Raw genomic sequence first — 9,557 nt, forward strand, 5'->3', positions numbered from 1 at the left:
CTGGAAAACAATCGCTGTATCTCCGGCCACGGGCCATGTTCGCTGAGCACGGGGCCGTGGTGAACTTTCTGACCAACATTCTTATATGTTTTTATTGCAGGCTTGGAACCAGACGCCACATCTGAACCTTCTACGTAGTGTATGAGCTCCAGTTCTAATAAAGACATAAAAGAACCTCTAGAAGAACCCGAACGCTTTCTCAGAAAAAGGCTTAAAGCTAAAAACCAAGGGAAAGTTTCGGGGGACCCACTTCCAATGGCGGACCAACGTACCCTCATGGATTACCTACGACCCACCATGGGTAATCTCGGCGCCGCTATCAATGCACCGAATGTTGAAGCCAACAACTTCGAACTTCGGCCACATTTGATACAAATGCTTCAAAACTCCGCAACCTTCCATGGGCTTGCGGACGAGGATCCCCATCTACATATTACTAGTTTCTTAGAAATATGTGATACCTTTCAGATCAATGGAGCATCAAATGACGCCATCCGCCTCCGAATGTTTCCATTTTCACTAAAAGATCGAGCAAAAGCTTGGCTCAACGCCCTCCCAGTTGGTTCGGTAAACACCTGGGATGAACTAGCCCAAAAATTTCTATATAAGTATTTCCCTCCCGCTAAAACGACTAAATTAATGACTGAAATTAATACATATTCATAAGAGGATGGGGAATCCTTATATGAAACTTGGGAAAGGTTCAAGGAACTATTGCGCAAGTGTCCCCATCACAGTCTTGCGGTATGGCAACAAGTGTCCACTTTCTATAATGGGTTGTTGCCACACACGAGACAAACACTTGACTCTAGCTCCGGGGGACTTTTAGGTAATCGCTGCCCACATGAAATATACAATCAAATCGAGGAAATTGTTCAAACCAATTTTCAGTGGCACACTCCCTGAGGCAATAAATCTATTGCCCCGGGCACCCATAAGGTTGATGAAAGCACTTCTCTATAAGCCCAAATCGAGGCCCTTTCTTCAAAAATTAAAAAGTTAGAAATGACAAAAACGGTCTCGGTAATGGCTTGCGAAGGGTGTGGTGGACCACATGAAAATTGGAGTTGTATGAAAGAAACAGATGATCAAACAGAGTCGGTAAACTACATTGATAATAGACCTAGGCCGTCGGGTCCTCCAACGGGTACCTACAACTAAGGATGGCATAACCACCCTAACCTTGGTTGGAGAGAACCCGGCAATAGTAGTAACCAACAAAGTCTAAACCAACGAACAAACTTTCAACAACCAAGAAATGAGTCACAAACATTCCCTCAACAACAAGGTGGACGAGAAAGGCTTGAAGATACTATATCTCGCCTCATCTCTGACACTGAAAAGAAAAACTCGGATCAATTTCAACAATCGGAATCGAATTTTAGAAATCAACAAGCTAGTATACAAAACATTGAAAAACAAATAAATCAACTAGCTCAAAATTTCTCCGAGAGACCACAAGGCGCGTTACCAAGTAATACCGAAACAAACCCAAAAGCACAAGTTCATCTCATAACATTAAGAAACCGTACCGTGGGTCCCGCGGAAGCTCCGCCACCACCAAATGAGGAGAGCACAACACCGCCCCAACAAGATAAGGCTTCTCCTCTACTTCAAGAGCCCACCAATGCTCGTCCGGTTCCGTACCCCGGTAGGTTAATTCGTCAAAAGACCAATGAGCAATTTGCAAAATTCGAAAGTCTACTAAAACAATTGCATGTTAATATTCCTTTCATAGAAGTCCTAACTAAAATGCCTAAATACTCAAAATTCATGAGGGACTTCCTCACTCATAAAAGGAAAATTGAATCATTGCAATTAGTTAATCTAGGCGAAGAATGCTCCGCCCTCGTACTCAACAAACTCCCCCAAAAGAAAATTGATCCCGGAAGCTTCACAATTCCTTGCTCGATCGGGGAATCCCCCATTCGTAATGCACTAGCCGACCTTGGGGCTAGCATTAACCTCATGCCCGCATCAATGTTCAAACGACTCGGCCTAGGAAAAACGAGCCCTACCAACTTGCCGATAGGTCCGTCAAATACCCGCAAGGTGTCGCTGAAAATCTATTGGTCAAAGTCGACAATTTCGTCTACTCGGCCGACTTTGTCATACTAGATATGGAAGAAGATAGCGAAGTCCCCCTCATACTTGGGAGGCCATTTCTAGCCACCGCACAAGCAGTGGTAGACATGAATGACGGAACACTTACTTTGAAGTATGGGGATAAGGAAGTGAAGTTTGGGGTTGGAAAGAGAGTAGAGGACGATGACCCGGTAAATTACATGAAGGTTATTGATTCAAGTTTGGATGAGGCTCTCCGACGGTGCAACATGGGATGCAAAACATCCTGCTCGGAAAACATATAACCTCACTTTGGGTCTAGACAAGGACCCTTATAAACGTGGCGCACCACGGAGGCATTCCGCGGAACTATCCTTAGTTTAGTCTTTTAGTTTAATTTTAATTTGCAGGAATAAAACACACTCGTGATGGTGAAGGATAACAAGGGAAATGAGAAACATCGCCCCATGCACGAAAACAGGGCCATCCGACAACAATTTCTTCATTACAGTAAGTTCAGCACGGGCCGTGTCCGCCGAACACGGCCCCGTGCTGCACACTCTGCAGAAAATTGCCCAGTTCAGGTAACTGGACACGGGCCGTGTTCGCTGAACACGCCCTCGTGTCCAGGCTTCTGTTTCTTTTCATTAATTTTTGTCACTGGCACCTGAACACGGGGCCGTGCCCGGTCACTACGGGGCCGTGTCCAGGATGCCAGTAACATAAAACTTTCCTTTTAACACCATTTTACACATTCAATCAACCTAAAAACTTATTTTTGGGACACATTGAGGACAATGTGTAATTTAAGTGTGGGGGATGCTAAAACCTTGAATCATGCAAGTCCTAATAACAAGCCTTACACAAAACTCTATTGGAACCGCTAATCACCCCCAATTTTTTTTTTCTCAAAAATTTTCATTTTTTTACTTGTCTAAGTTTAAGTTGGGAATTCAAGTTCTAACAAGGTTATATTTTTACAAGTTTACAACCGATAGCGTCGTAATAAAAAGAACCAACATAAGAAAATTATGAAACGGCATGACAAACTCAGTTAAAATTTGATTATATATACTTGATCACATAAAAACCCTTTCCCACAAAAGTGAGTTTTGAGCCTTTATCGAGCATACAAATACATATCTTTACACTAAATGCTCATTTTTCGTTTCTTGTGTGAATAGCCGCTTGGTTCGTACGACTCTAGAACTTGCCACGACAATACATTCCCTGTCCTTACCAACTTAAACCTGAGTAAGTAAATGATGGAGGCATTAGGACTCACCCTTTTTCTTTCTACACCATTATTTTTCATTTTTTTTACCACCTACCCAAAATCCCCCTAGTTAACCCCTTTGAGCCTAAACCTTTTCATTTCTTAACCCAAAACAATCACCCTTTTTACCCACTTAAATATATATATATATATATATATATATATATATATATATATATATATATATAATTATATTTTGATGAAACCAAATAAACAAACAAGTTCATCAAAAATAACTTTGTTTGAAATAATGGTTCATCAAAATAAATAAAAATGAAAAAAATAGAAAGTCTTTCAAAAACCGACGATTGTTACGCTTTTCGCCCTTTTACTAACCACTAACCCAACCACCCACCTTTAGCCCAAGTCTAACCCTTCACCCAAAAGTCCTCTTGATATCTACAAGGGTATATAGTTAAAAAGGAGGAGGATTGATTGCTTGGCAAGCTTATGGTAGGAGTAAGTTCCATGCCGCTCTCGAGTGATTCACTAAAAAAATACACCTTCGGTCGAGTGTTGAGTGATTCCCCGTGAGGTATGTGAACTTCTATATAAATGGAATTTTAAAAAGGTATGTTATGCCCTAATAAGTAATTTATCTTATGAAACGTTTTTAATAAATCATGACGAATATGATTGTAAATAAATAAAAATAAAACCTAAATAAAGAATCTTGGAAATCCCGACACTCTATGACAAGCCTAAAACTTCTCTTCTACCCATTCCATTTGGGTGTGTAAGCCACATTATAAAGAGTTTTGCTTGAGGACAAGCAAAGATTCAAGTGTGGGGGTATTTGATGTGCACAAAATGCAACATATAAATTACATCAATTGTGGCATAAAACTAACCCTTTTTTTTTAGTACTAATGTTAGAAAAAGTGTGCTTTTGTCTTCCTTTTGTATTTTCAGGATTAAATGAGCTCAAAATAACAAAAGAAGCAAAAAGACAGCTAAATCTAACATAAATACAAGAAAGGAAAAAAAGTGGCATGCCCGACCTCCTGACAGCATCTCCCCAACCAAAACAAAGAAGACAGAAGACTGAACACGCCCCGTGCTCAGTGAGCACGGGGCCGTGCCCAAAGGTCAGCAGAAAAGAAAAAGCCATAGAAGCTTCTGTTGCCCACCACGGGGCCGTGCCCAGCGGACACGGGGGCGTGGTCAACTCCCTACAGACGCATTTATTGCAATTGCGAATTGCAATTAATGAATAGAGAGACGCGGATGGACACGGGGCCGTGCCCAGCGGACACGGGGCCGTGCCCGAGCTTCTGTTCATCCTATAAATAAGAGTCTTTGGAGCTCTTGCAACTCATCCCTTGGCACACCACCTCTCTCACACTTCACCCACCACCCACCACCACCATAACACCATCATCCCTTGTCCATCGTAGAGTGTGTGAGTCGTCTCGGGATCCAAGATTGATTGTATGAGTTCTTGACAATTAAAGGCCATGTTTGCCTAAGTCTCTTACATCACTTGGTGAAGACAAGTGTTTAGTGTAATTGTGACACCCCAGGAAAACTAGTGAACAATATAGCTTACGTTAGTGAGTGCGTACCAAATTTCGGGACGAAATTTCTTTTAGTTGGGGATACTGTGACAACTCGTAATCCGAACCTACTTCTGTGTAACGTTACGTGCTTATGTGAACTATTACGATTATTAAACGTTATGATTTTGTGTTTTATGTAATGCAATGTATGTATGTATATATTGGCCCAAACGCACAACATGAACCAACCGCACAACGCACACTCGAACGCATAAGGCCTTTGGGCCGCATCACTTGTATTCGGACTATAGGGCAGCCCCAAGTGTGGGTTTGGCCCAACCCTTATTAGTTGATTAGCACCTAGAGTATTGGTAACCTCCTCATTTGTTACAAACACCCACACACTCACAAAACCCTAGCTCTTCTCTCTCTCTCTCACGAACTCGAAGGCAACCGCACACATCATCGAAGTTCTTAGTGTTTCGGATCATTCTCTAATCCGGTTAGTATTTTATGTGTTTGTTGTTATTTGATGTTATGCTTGATCGATGAAGGTGTGTGTATATGTTTGATTCAATCCGTTCATGTTGAGAAATCATTATCATAGGGTTGCATGATGTTGTGTTATAGCTATTAATGTTAAGATGAATCGGCTCATATGTGTGTGGTAATAATAATCGGATTGAACTATCATCGAGTGTAGGGTGGTGTGAATTAATTATGTGATTTAAGATTTGAATGAATCGTAATCGGATCTGTATGAATGATAATCGACTAGAACGTCATATTCCCGGTTTGTTACACAAGAATTCGGATGATATGTTTAGGTTATAGGGTTGATCCGAGGGAATGATTTTAATGCTTGATCATGATTAAACCGGTTAGGGTTCATATGAAGTTCGTAATAGAAACCCTAGTTTGATCGATGATATGCTTGTTGGATGATGAGAAACATGTTAATTGGTTTGATTTGGAAACCGATGTAACTGTGAATTGATTGTGTTAAGTGATTGATGAAAACTTGGAAACTAATAATATGTGTAACCGTTTGCCATAAGTCCCGGATAATCTAATGGATCGCACAAGATCAGGTCAATTGGGACCTGATCTGATCGCACATGCTTATACGCACGAGCTGTCCGGTCGCACAAGGTCCAACTATACGCGATCTGGTCTGATCGCACAAGCCGGCCACACAAGTGCCCATCGCACAAGGACCCAACACGCACAAGATGTTAGGTTATACTGTTGGGCCGGGCAGCCCAAATCTTCTAGTCGCACAACCTGTAACGGATCGCACAAACCCCGTAATTGATATCTAATTGAGCCGTAGTTATGTTAGATGATTATCGTTTTGTTGTTGGGCCGAACAAGCCCAAGTCACCCGAACAAGGCTGATAAATCGCACAAGTCGTTTAATCTTATTGGGCCGGGAAGGTTGTTGGAATGCTTATGTTTATTGGGCCAGATTATTGGATCGCACAACATGTTGTTGGAACGCACAACATGTTGGGCCGATTACCATTGGGTTTATCTTATTCGCACAATGTTTGACTGTTAAGTGTTGCCATGATCTATACGTGTTCGTAACATGCTAACTCTGTGTAACCATACGTGCCTTACTTAAACCAAACCTGACTTGAATGGTAATCCTGTTAGGACGTGATTGACCACTTTTAATTCAAGTAACTTTGGTATAATCTGCCGAGCAAACCAAGGTGAGTTCATTGCATTTTCTCAAGCATGCGTCCCGGTGGTTTGGGACAACTGGTAAACATTTGGAAGGGAAACATTGGGTAAACAACTTAATCGGTTTTGGTTATTGCCTGGAGGGCAATGGGGTAATTAGTTGATAGCGCTATTAGGTGGGAAACCTCACACCGGGCGGTAAGGACGGGCGTGAACTAATTATCTGGGTATGGCTTTGGTTGTTAGAGGCACACTCCTCGGATACATATGGGCACACTCCCTAGGGTATCTAACGAAGGCAACATAGCAATCGGTCGTTAAGGGGTACCCACTCCCCGGATACACATGGGCACACTCCCTAGGGTATCTAACATGAGCAACATCGTAACGCAACATTGAATCGCATTAACATACATCTGGTAACTCAACACGTTAACAAAACCTTGAACTCACCAGCGTAGTCTGACACACTTGTTTGCATGCTTGTAGGTCGTTAACCTTGGGACATGGTCTTGCTATCTGGGAGTGCTGGAGTGGTCATGGATCGAAGCTATTGGATTACTTATAGTTGATACATTGGTTTTGAGTTTTATTATGAAACAATTGCTAAACGACTTATCATATGCTTCCGCTATATAACTCTTTGTGAATTGATATCATGTTTGACATTTAATCTTGGCAATTAATGACATGTTTTATTTAAATATTTATCATTGGTTCAATGTGATTGGTGGCTCAGACTCTGATGTGTAACACGCCCCGCGGGGTTTCCTCAGGTGGTATTTTGGGGGTGTTACAGTTTGGTATCAGAGCCACTGGTTATAGTGAACTAGGTTTTACGTTTTATAAAACCAGACTATAACCAAACAACTTCGAAGATCGATCATGACACTCAGCTCCAGATTGCAAGGTTCGTCTCTCTCTCACTTTATACATTACTTGCTTAGCAGTCACACACTCAGAACGTATATGGACTGAAACATTTGACACTATAGTGACTTGATAGTGTGACACTACTCTTCGACCCATGCGAACCATAGACCTGTGATACCATCTGTTGTGTTGTTTGAACGGGGGAAACTTTGAGCGCAAGCTAAGAGGCACTGAGATAAGCATGCAAATTGCCTTATTATTATGGGTGCACACTTAATAATAACGTGGGGTGCATGCAAGTCCCAGTGAGGCTTATCGAGCGTGAGAAGGGTTCTGCCTTACTATGTGTAAACATAGATGTACATAGATATCATTATGATACTTGACTTCCATCTCGTTTCGAATTTCTAAATCGGTTCATCTCCACATATAGAATCATGAGTGGACGAGGACACGGACGTGGCAACATCAACATGACTCAGGCTGAGTTGACTGACTTAATCAATACCCGTGTGGCTGAGGCCTTAGCAGCCTATCAAGCTGGTACGGAATGTACCAAGTACTCTTTACTTCTATACCACGTACACATCTTTTCACTTCTATAATGTGTTTCCTTCCGTCATTTAGGTCAGCAAGCGCAACCCCACAACAACCAGCCTGCGTGCACATTCAAAATGTTTATGGACTGTAAGCCACAGACCTTCACCGGGACTGAAGGGGCTGTGGGACTTCTGAGATGGTTCGAGAAAGCAGAGTCTGTATTTGCTATCTGTAACTGTCCCGCTGGGGACAGGGTGAAATATCCTGCGGGTACCTTGGCGGATGGTGCCCTAACGTGGTGGAACGCCCAGGTACAGTTGTTGGGCATTGAGGCAGCGAATGCCACAACCTGGGAAGACTTTAAAGAACTGATCAGGGAGGAGTACTGTCCTCGGGATGAGGTCCAGAAGTTGGAAAACGAGTACTACGACTTGAAGATGGTTGGATCTGAAGTCGAAGCGTATGTGAAGCGATCGTATGAACTGGCCGACATGTGCCCGAACTTGTCCCGGCCTATGTCTCGGAGGCTTGAGTTATTCATCAAAGGGTTGCCTCCGCGTGTGAAGAGTTTGGTCACTGCAGCCCATCTCAATGATTTGACACAGATTGTTCGTCTGACTCATAAGATTGTGGACCAAGAGGTCGAGAGCAATTCATTACCCCCGCGCATTTCAGCCACTGCTGCTGCGGTACCCACTGCTACTACATCTGCTAATGATAACAAACGGAAGTGGAGTGACTACGACAAAGCACCCAGTGCTGGTCAGACTCAGAAAAGGCCAGACAACAACAACAACAACCGCAGCATCAGCCAGTCGTCTTCTGTCAATCAAGGCCAGGGAAGTGGCCACAGCCAGGGTCCGTATGCAGGGAAGAAGCCACGATGTAACAAGTGTGGCTATCATCATTTCGGGTCGTGTAGTCGGATGTGTGACAGGTGTGGTAAGGCGGGCCATGAGGCCAGGGATTGTAGGGCCCCACAGCCTAAACACCAGCAGCAACAAAACCAGCAGAATCAGAGACAACAGGGACAACCCCCCCAGCAGAACCAGGGTTTCAGGAAGGGGTGCTATCAGTGTGGTGACGAGGGTCACTTTAAGCGGAATTGCCCTCAGTTAAACCAGAACGCTAACGACAACAACCGCCCGAATAACAACAATGCTGGAAACAACAACAACGGCAACAATGGGGGAAATGGTGCTCGCGGCAGAGTGTTCCAGCTGGGAGCAGGGGATGCCAGGAATGACGGCAACGTTGTAACTGGTACGTTTCCTGTTAACAATCGTATTGCTTCTGTATTATTTGATTCGGGTGCCGATTGGACTTATGTGTCCCTAGAGTTTAGTCAACGATTAGGGATAACCCCAACACCTTTAGAAGTTAAACAAGTAGTAGAACTAGCAGATGGTAAAACGATAGAAGCCTCGAATGTCCTTTTTGGATGTAAACTAGATCTCGTGGGTCAGGTGTTTGACATTGACCTCCTTCCCGTTACGCTCGGTAGTTTTGACGTAGTGGTAGGCATGGATTGGTTGTCTAAGCACCAAGCGGAAATTTTGTGTAAGGAGAAAGTTGTGCGTATTCCTCTCCCTGATGGGGAGTCACTATTAGTTCAA

At 43.2% G+C, this 9,557-nt stretch overlaps 1 non-coding gene across 1 annotated transcript; it reads right to left on the reverse strand.

Annotated features, from left to right (window-relative positions):
• Window positions 1-633: 633 nt before the first annotated feature.
• Window positions 634-740, reverse strand: LOC118492698. The gene has a single exon (XR_004894700.1). It is a non-coding gene; the product is annotated as a small nucleolar RNA R71 (small nucleolar RNA).
• Between the last annotated feature and the right edge of the window lie 8,817 nt (window positions 741-9,557).

The sequence above is a fragment of the Helianthus annuus genome, chromosome 5, assembly GCF_002127325.2.
Source record: "Helianthus annuus cultivar XRQ/B chromosome 5, HanXRQr2.0-SUNRISE, whole genome shotgun sequence".
In the NCBI taxonomy this organism is placed as follows: domain Eukaryota; kingdom Viridiplantae; phylum Streptophyta; class Magnoliopsida; order Asterales; family Asteraceae; genus Helianthus; species Helianthus annuus.